The sequence below is a fragment of the Danio aesculapii genome, chromosome 23, assembly GCF_903798145.1.
Source record: "Danio aesculapii chromosome 23, fDanAes4.1, whole genome shotgun sequence".
Lineage (NCBI taxonomy): Eukaryota > Metazoa > Chordata > Actinopteri > Cypriniformes > Danionidae > Danio > Danio aesculapii.
In genome coordinates, this window is record NC_079457.1 from 38,405,162 (window position 1) to 38,415,027 (window position 9,866).

A 9,866-nucleotide genomic window follows, 5' to 3' on the forward strand; every position below is an offset into this window, starting at 1 on the left:
CATCTACAGTATAAGATGATAAAACACTATAGAAGTCAATGGCTACCGGTTGCTGACATTCTTCAAAATATCTTCTTTATTTTTCTGTTCATTAGAAAAAGGAAACCCAAACAGGTTTGAAACAAGTGAAGGGTGAATAAAGGAGGCATGGGACGATAGATCGATGTATAGTGAGTGATTATTGATTTTTGAAGAAGAAGAAAAAAACATCGTCATTTGCATCTATAAGAAGATAAAACACTATGGAACTCAATGGCTACTGATTGTTGACATTCTTTAAAATATCTTTTTTGTCCATTAGAAAAATGAAACAAACAGGTTTGGAATAAGGGGACGGTGAATAACTGAGGGATGGGATGATAAATCGATGTATAGAGATTCATGGATTGATTTTGGAGTTTTGAAAAAAGATAAGATATAAGAAAAAAACACTATGGAAGTCAATGGTTACCGTTTGTTGACATTCGTCAAAATATCTTTTTTTTCCATTAGAAAAACTAATCTCAAACAGGTTTAGAACAAGTGAAGGGCGAATAAATGAGGGATGGGACAATAAAAAGATGTATTGTGACTCACTGATTGATTTTTGAAAAAAAAAAATAATAATAATAAGTAAATAAATCAACATTTGCATCTATAAGAAGATAAAAAAAACAATGGAAGTCAATGCCTACCAGGTTCTGACATTCTTCAAAATATCTTTTTATGTTCATTAGAAAAAACAAACTGAAACAGGTTTGGAACAAGTGAAGGGTGAATAAATGAGGGATGAGTCAATAAATCTATAGCTACTTGTTTTTGACATTCTTCAAAATATCTTTTTTGTTTATTAGAAAAAACAAACTGAAACAGGTTTGGAACAAGTGAAGGGTGAATAAATGAGGGATGAGTCAATAAATCTATAGCTACTTGTTTTTGACATTCTTCAAAATATCTTTTTTGTTTATTAGAAAAATGAAAAAGTTTGGATAAAGTGAAGGGTGAATAAACGTGGGATGGGAAGATGAATCGATGTCTAGTGAGTTATTCATGGAATGATTTTTTTTAAATTTCGAAATAAAAAAACAAATAAATAAAAAAAAAAAAAAAAGAAATCGACATTTACATCTATATAAAAAGGAAAAACACTATGGGAGTCAATGGTTACCGGTTGTTGACATTTTTTAAAATAGCTTTTTTTTTGTTTATTAGAACAGATTTGCATCAAGTGAAGGGTGAATGAGGGATGAGATGATAAATCAATATAATGTAATTCACAGATTGATTTGAGTTTTGAAAAATAAATAAATAAATAAAAACATCGACATTCGCATCTATAAGAAAAACTATGAAAGTCAGTGGCTACAGGTTTCTGACATTCTTCAAAATATGCTACTTTATGTAAATAAAAACATGTAAATTTAAACGAAACTCAAACAGGTTTGGAATAAGTGGAGGGTGAATAAATGAGGGCTGGGACAATAAAAAGGTGTATAGTGATTCATGAATTAAAGTTTTGAAAAAATAAAAATAAAAACATCGACATTTGCATCTATAAGAACATAAAAAAAAAACTACGGCAGTCAATGGCTACTGGTTTCTGACATTCTTCAAAATATGTTATTTTATGCTTATTAGAAAAATGAAACTCAAACAGGTTTGGATCAAGTGAAGGGTGAATAAATGAGCAATGGGACAATGAATCAATGTATAGTGAGTGATTCAGGGATTGATTTATTTATTTATTTTTTTTAGACATTTGCTTCTTTAAGAATATAAAACACTATGGAAGTCAAAGGCTACTGATTGTTGACATTCTTCAAAATATCTTCTTTTTTGTCCATTAGAAAGAATGAAACCCAAACAAGTTTGAAATAAGTATAGGGTGAATAAATGAGGGATGAGTCGATAAATCGATGTATAAATTCAAGGAATGATTTCTCTCTTTTTTGTGGTGGTGGTGGTGGGGGGGGGTGATAAATAAATAAATAAATAAATAAACATTTATAAATAAGCATATATAAGAAGATTAAAAATACTAAGGAAGTCAATAGTTACCAGTTTCTGACATTTTTCAAAATATTTTTTGCTTATTAGTAAAACGCAACTCAAACAGGTTTAGAGTAAGTGAATAATCGATGTATAGAGATCGATGGAATTCTTTTTTAGGGAGGGTAGGGATAAATAAATAGACATTTGCATCTATAAGAAGATAAAAAAAAAAATACTATGGAAGTCAATAACTTTAAGTAGAGTAGTACATTTCAAATGTTTAAATTTTATATTTATTATATATATATATATTAAATATATATATATTAAATATATATATATATATATATATATATATATATATATATATATATATATATATATATATATATATATATATATATATATATATATATTATATTTATATGTATGCTAAATTAAACGTTCAATTTAAGATCATGGTGACATTACAATGAGGTTGTATTAGTTAACGTTAATGTAACGTTAATGAATGAACAATATATTTATTACAGTATTTGTTCATTTTAAATACATTTGTTCATTATTAGTTCATAACTCATGGTGCATTAATAAGCATGAATTCAAATGTTAATAAAGCATTAGTTTGAAGTGACCTCAAAAGCAGACTTCCAGATCGCTCTCATAGTGTAAACAGTCAATCGCTAATTAATTGACCATTTAGAGATGTTATCTCAAACATAAATCACAAGTCCAACCCAAAACACTGGGTCAATTATGAAATCTGAGTTAATTTTTTTAATGTGAAAAGCATATCGGATGGTGCTTCGACACAATCTGCATTGTAAAAGCGCTATACAAATGAAGGTGAATTGAAGTAAAATGAGTTGAATAAAAAGCAAGGGGAAATTTGTGGATTTTTGACTAGCAATAAAAGCTCTAGATAATAAAAAAAAAATGGCTTCCTAATGTTAGTGATAAGTGTTGTGAATTTCTCTGGTCTGGCTCACAGCACCAAACTGTTGTGAAATTCTAAGTAGAGCCCAAAAAACCAGGGAGAACTTTCGGGTTGTCATCAAAGCAGAATCCTTTAATAAGAAGAACTCAGCGTGGCTGTGGCATCAACGAAAGAAAACTCCCAACTGTACAGCAAGCACTAGGTTGTTATACATTTTACAGACAGTAATTCATGTAGGTGGGGACGGTCTAAAACAAAGCATGCAGATTAAGTGTTGTTGTCGGCAGGGTCATGCAAGTCTGCAGAGTGGATGATAACATCATGATAACCTGCCCAGCTACTGACCACATAAGTTAATCAACAAAAGGCGTTTCTTCTACCTGAAAGTATCCGAAGACAAAGGCAGAAAACAGTGTGCAAATGATGTTCTGGAGACAGAAACCGTCTGACCAGTTGACCGAAAAGAGAAAACAATAGACACGGCCGTGCTGTGAAACTGACAATTTGCATTACTTTGGAGACCGTCAGGGCTCAGGAAACCAAGACATTTTAAGGTCCGTCACACCCTAAAAACAACTTTTCAGTAATATATAGATAATATAAATTTATGTTCCCACATAAGTCAAGTTGGCCATATCATTTTTGACTACAGAGATTTACTTTTATAATCCTCATTCTAGTGTTGATTGACTCCTTCAAACAGCAGGACTAACCATAACACCATACAGTATTGGATTATTGATAAGAGAATCGGAAAATGCTCAGTTTTTTCCAGGCTTGGTTCATTCTCATTGCCATCACTAAGATCATGTATGGAGACGTTACCTTATTGCCAAAATAAACATGAACCGCAGTCTCTGTACATTCTGCTTCTGCAGTGTTGAGGACTGAATGCAGTGTACAGTATAAATGTTCAGTGTGCGTATCAGCACTGTTGGAACATCTGTGTTGCATAAAGTTTGAATGTATGAAGGAAAAAACAAATGGCTAAAAATGTGAGACGGAAATACCAATACTGATAGACATTTTCCCCTCCCCCTTCGGGTTCCACAAACATTCCTGGAGTTCAACATGAGGCTCAGTTCAAGCTGCCACTCCAGCTAGAATCTGACAGTAGACGGTTGTGGTGATAAAGAGTCCAGAATGACCTGTCTTATGTACATAGATGATTAAATCCCAAGGAAACATTCTCAAAATGAAAAACGTCCAGTATAAAAGATTCACAAAAGGGGTTAGTTCACCCAAAAAAAAAGACAATCGTGCATAATAAGTTCCCCTGAGACTTTCAGTCACCTGCGGTATACAAATTAAGATATTTTAGGTGAAATCCCAGAGCACTGTTCTGTTGTCGTGCTAGGTCTCGCTGCTGATGTATAGGACACGTCTGCGCATTGATTCAAACAGAAGCCGTTTTATATTGGCATCTGGGATATACATCAGTGCGCATATTCTCATTAACATGTGCCCTGAGAAGACACTAAAGAATATTGAATAAAATCTTTATTGTGTGCGCACGAAATAAAACCTCATACCTTCTTAACATTACGATCTCTTGCGTCTACGAGTCAGAGCGCTCTCAGATTTCATCTTTCTTGATTTTATCTTCATGAACGAAGATCACAGGATTGGAATGACATTAGTGTGATTAATTGACTATTTTAATTTCATTTTGGGGTCAACTATACTGTTAAAGGGCCATGAACCCCCCCCCCCTCCCAATCTCAAATCTGTAGTTTCAAAAAAGTCCAGCTTTGTTTAGGTGGGAGTGGCGAAAGAGGGAAGGGTTTGCATGAAAAGGGGAGTTTCAGTACATGCACAACAGCGAATTTTCGCAGCAGGTACACATACACAGACGCAGGGGAAATAGACTGTGACTACTTTACATGGACTGCATGAATGGTTTACATGAATGATGCAATATTATGATTAAGGTGTTTACATGAGTTGCTTTTTGAATATTCCTTTCATGATCCCATTTTACATGTTATAGCACATAATTCGAATAACATCATTGCATCATTGCCACGCTATCTTCATTACCCCGGAGTTTCATATAATTTAGAGTGTTTCATTTTTAATTTGCCGACTTTAACTGCAGTTTGGCACTTTCACTTTCATTCAGCAACATTTCATGCATGCCCCCGGTGACTAACGAGATATTGGATGAGAGCTGGAAGAGAGCAGTTTTAAATGGAATTTCATACCACACGCCAAAATTTCACTCCAAAACTTTTGTCGGTAGATGCAATTACTCGGTAGGTGTAGAGAATAGCGTCAAGTGAAGCTTCATAAACTAATTTCGAGAGGAGCACGTGATATGATTGAGCACGACCGGTCGCTGATCTGTAATCAGTAATAATCAGAGTGATCCTAGTTTACTATAAATGGATCATTTTCTTCCTACTGCTCTATTTTCGTTTGGAAAAATTCCCCCTTCCACCCCATCTCCTCCTTTTCCTCCCTTTTCTAAAGGGGGAGCTCTCGAGACCTACCTGATCTCGGATCTCCTGATATGTTTAATGACCGGGCGGGAGCCCTGGGCTCAAATTCTCTCCCGGGACAGCATGCCAAACCTGCTTTAAAACACCAAGCATATCTAAGTGGGAACTCTTGAAACAGCCGTGTGCGCGTGTATAGACTATCCTGTCACAAAAGTGACTAAAATCATACGCGCCGAAAATCCTACACGACGGTTATAGTTTGATTAAGGTGTTTACATTCGGAGAGCAGCATTTAGTGGATCTCTGAGTCCATAATATTGTAGTGATGTTAACGTACTGTAATCTTAGTACATAAATTATTTTGACTAAGGTATGTCTTAAAAAACTGAAAGAGTACTGCTGACGATACAAACTAACTTTGCCTCTGAATAAACAAGCAATGCACAACAATTAACACCAACTGGAACCGCGTCTTTTTTTAAAAGGAGACTAGTGGCAAATCCGGATTTCACCATTTCTAGATGCGAAAAGCTCTTGGGTAAAAATTTTTCCTTACAAACATATTTTTGCCATGTGTTAGCAGACCACTGTAATTCACGGTCAAATGTGGGTCCAAACGCAAGCTGTGCTCTCGTCGCAGGAAAATGGAAACAAAACCTTCGTTGCGGCACATTTATAAATGTAACACTGACGACCCATGTCTCCGAACAATACTTCTTCTTTCACTTGTTTTAATTACGGTTGGCAAAACAATGTGGCATCTCTGCCATCTGAACACAGTAAAAACATTCTTCGAAGCTTTATCATGCATATTAGGTTGCACCTCATTCACAATAGAGTGCGCTGATTGGTTCGAACCAAGTCTCCCTCATGAATTAATACTGAAAACTCAAAGACATCACATTGTACTGGCCAGTACAGATATCCAGTCTCCACACTGGAATTCATACAAGGATCTTATGGCCGTGACATAGCTTTAAAATATCTGTTCAAACTGGAAGAACGAATTTGCTCTAAATAATGCAAACACAACCAATGTTCACTTTTTTGTGAAAGATATGGTGTCCTAATAGTGTCCTAATAGTGTTTTTAGCATAGTGTTTTAGTGTTGTGGTACACTTTGACCATCTTTGGCCTTACTGAAACCATGCCACCAATAATTGAGGCAGTTCTGAAGGCAAGCAAGGTGTACCTAAACGGTGTTCAGAGAATCGTAATTAAGACACATTAGAAACATAAAAGCTCCTGGAGAACGACTGCTAAGCGAACCGCCGGACATGCTTTAGCAGCTGTATCTTATGCAAGTCACAATGGGTCAGTTCTATTCTCAGATTTGATCAAGATGCGCTTTGTGATACGATGACACTACTGGGATGTTTCCAAAACATAGAACGAGTTTCATGTGCAAGTCCTCAGGATCAAAGAGATCAAACGTTGGATCAAAACATTAGTCTATCAAATCCTGAAACAAAGGTCTCTTAATACTGTATATCACACAAAGGACGTCACTGGAGCACAGTTGTTCACTCTTAGTTCTGAGAATTGACCGACTGCACCCTCTAGTGGAAAACATCTGAAGCACTTAAAAAAGAAGGATAGTTGAACTTAAATATACAGCTCTTCTCAAAGTTGCAATTCAGTGATTATTTAATTAATCTCATGGCCTTCCAAACCCATAAATAATTTGGAATTTAGGAATGCAGATGACGTCACTTTTAATCAAATCTCTCTCTCTATTTGAAGTGTATTCAGCCAAAACTCTGATACTTCAGAGCACATATGAATGTGCTAGACACACAGCAAGTGTTTTTTAGCCACCAATAAACTTCAGGTAAAAGGTTAATGTTACTATTATCAATTTCATAAGGTTTCTGTTACAGCATCGATGTTGCAATTTAATTAAACTATAATCAATTAAACAGACTTAAGCATTCACCTAGAGTGCTTTTACATCTTTGGTTCGGTTCATTTGGTCCAGACCAAGGGCAACAAATGATACATTGTGTAATTTTTCTGCCGTTTTTTTGGGTCCTTTTCACACCACACTGACTGCTTTGGATCTGGACCAGTTGACAACCAAAATGCAGTCATGTGACAAAATCCACATCACTCATTTACCAGATGTTATTGAATGCATTTCCTAAACTGCTTTTCGATTGGTCAGAATTAATGTGTGGGAAAATGCCAATGGAACTCCCACAAGTAAACAAACCGGCAGACCCAAAATGACACACTAACTATGGAGAGACAACACTTTACACAAACTATACATTTTGAGAATGAAGCACGGCTACGGCTGGAAAACAATGTTTTAATGCATTGCAAATGGCGAAGGAGCATCGCAAGTCACTTGAATTAATTTAATTTAATTTTAATTTAATTTAATTTAATTTAAATTTAGGCGTGAATTAATTTAACCTAACTGCAACATGGTCATCTTTCAGAAATATTACCAATGATCCATCAGGTAATGTTTTGCCTCTCTCTCGGTTTAAATTTGTTGGTAAAGACCTGTCAACATATATTTTTCCTCCACACCCCATAAGATAGGACAGCGCATCGGACTACGGCAGCTGGATGGTTGGGACTGTTTTAGTTCTGATCATGACCATGCTCTCTTTTAAGGAGTTCTCGGTTCTCTTTTTCGGTTCGCTTTTGGTGCGAACTGGAGTGGGGTTGATACATTCACGCCTGCCCAAACGAACTGCACCAAGAGAGAGAACCAACTCTAGTGCGATTCAACCAAACAAAAATTAGGCCAGTGTGAAAACACCCTTAGTTGTTAAAGCGTAAAATAAAACAAGACTGTTTGAAAATACTGTGGTAAAATAGATTTCCATTTTTTTAAAGACATGGGGTGGAACAAGGAAATTTAATTCAGTGCTTATTGTCTGGTCTGAGGCCCATTTACACTAATGCATTTTAGTTTTAAGACGCATAACTTTTGCTAAGGTTGTGCCTTCTCTCCACACTACACCAGATTTTTCCAAGTCCTGAAAACGGAGCGCTTTGAGAACGCAGAAGCCGTTTTCATTTTAAAATGCTGCTGCTTTGTGTTCGTGTGGATGGGGGGGGGGAAACAGACATCTGAAAACAGAGGCATGGCTAAAGACATTCTGATTGGGTTTTTTTCTCAGTTCTCAAGTGTACAAAGTTCAGTTTTGCGTCCTTTCCTTGTAAGTTCAGACTATGCAAATTTGATATGGAAAACAAACTCCGCAGGACAAGTCGGGTAAATCTTCAAAGGGAACAGTGTAGTTTATAACGTCATTCACATCACCATGGCTACGTTGTTTCACTTTCTTAACAATAAAATGAAAACATTAGATGAGGAACTGCCTATTTTCATTTTGATATTAACAACTTAACAGACACCAAAACTGAACAAGTAATAGATTCAAAAGAGCTAAGAGTGGTTAGATAGAGACAAGATGAATTAAATATCACATTTAACAATGGTGAGATGAGATCCAGCCCAGGTGTGTTTGTGGTCATGTGATTTGCATTTTCAGCAGTATAGTGTGGATGGAGATCTTTTCAGAGATGCTAGATGAAACGCCAGTGTGGACATGCTAAAATGTATTAGTGTGTAAAATGTTTCCAATCTAAAATGTATTAGTGTAAACGGGGCCTGAGCAGTGTTGACAGATATAGCTGACTTTTCCCGCCAAAATGCAAAAAAATATTGGATTAATATTTTATTTAATTTAAATTTATTTAAATCCAAATTAACCTAGTTACTTTAACTGTCATCATTTTTAACCATACAGCAACCAACACCAGCAGTCACAGAACCACAACATAACCTAGACTTATCGAAACACTGCCCCCCTCTCACCCACACACTGCACTTAATGTTTTACTTTCGAAACAGGCTATAAATTCATCCCATTTGGCATTTTAAATTCTTTGAACATAATTAAGTGCTGCTTGTCAATCAGACAACACTTCTATGTTTGTTCTTGCTGCCAATTGTGTTTAAAAATAATTGATCGATAAAAGTGTCATGATAAACCGCTGTGAGTTTAACTGCAGCCGTGCGAGATGTGCGTGCACGCAAAGGGGATTCAGATTTGTCCGGAGAGTCAGATTTTGATACAACTGTCCTTCACCTCCTCTTGCGGGTAGGCCCACACGGTTTGCGCTATACACTGCAGTTAAACTGTGTGCTTCTACTAATTGAATGGAGCAGAAGCACACAGTTATGTTTTGTTGAATAAGTTGCATATAAAAGTTGCATCCCACCAAAATTATCAACACTGTGGCATTTTTTACCCGCACAACCAAATTCAAAACCACCCAATCTGGCAACACTGGGCCTGAGACCCACTTAATATTGTATCTCAATCAGGCAGTGAAGATTTTTAAAGAAACCAGATCTTATAGACAGTGATTTTATGATGGCACGACAGTTTACTAGAATCATCTGAGCTGGCTAACTAAAAATTAAAAGTCCCTGTACATATACACATACAACAGGGGTCACGGATTCATTTACATTTACATTTAGTCATTTA